We start from the raw sequence: 703 nt of genomic DNA on the forward strand, positions 1-703 counted from the left end.
AGAGAGCAAGTCGTGCAGTAGCATCGCGAGTGAGTGCTAAAGCAGCAACTCCTGTAGCTGCCGGAGGTCGTGCAGCAGCAGCAACGCAAACAAGAGCAAGAGCAGAGTAGCAGCACAAACGAAAGCAAGAGCAGTGCAGCAGCGCGACCGACAGCAAGAACAGAGCCGCAGCACGAGCAAGAGCCGGAGCAGCTGCAGCTAATGCCGTTGTGGAAGTCACCGCCGAGGAAGCAACGACATGGGGGAGAGACGTCGTGGATGATGTGGCCGGCGACGGCGCCGTCGATGGAGACCTGCCATGTCTGCTCGGTATCGAGCACCGACAGCCCCGTGAGATCAAATAAAAGATAAAATACAGCGGTGAGTGCAGAACCTCCTTGGTGGCGCCGAGTTGGCCTCGGCTTCATTGGAGGAATTGGTGAGGGTGATGCGGTTCCGGTGGGGCAGGTCAAGACGGCGTTGTGGGGATTGAGGTGGCGCGATAGATGAGGCGAACATCGGGGCAGCTCCTTGGAGGTGGAGGACGGGGCGGCTGATCCGGTGGGACAATGAGATCGACAACGGATCCTCATCCGGTGCGGTGGATGAGGGACGGCGAGCTGCTGTGGTGGACGACGTAGTCGGGGAAGAGTCTCCGGCTGGGTGGCGGTCGGGAGGCTGATGGAGGAGCATGGGGTTTCGCGGGTTTTGGTGGCCTCGGTTG

Source organism: Triticum dicoccoides, chromosome 4B (genome assembly GCF_002162155.2).
Source record: "Triticum dicoccoides isolate Atlit2015 ecotype Zavitan chromosome 4B, WEW_v2.0, whole genome shotgun sequence".
Taxonomy (NCBI): domain Eukaryota; kingdom Viridiplantae; phylum Streptophyta; class Magnoliopsida; order Poales; family Poaceae; genus Triticum; species Triticum dicoccoides.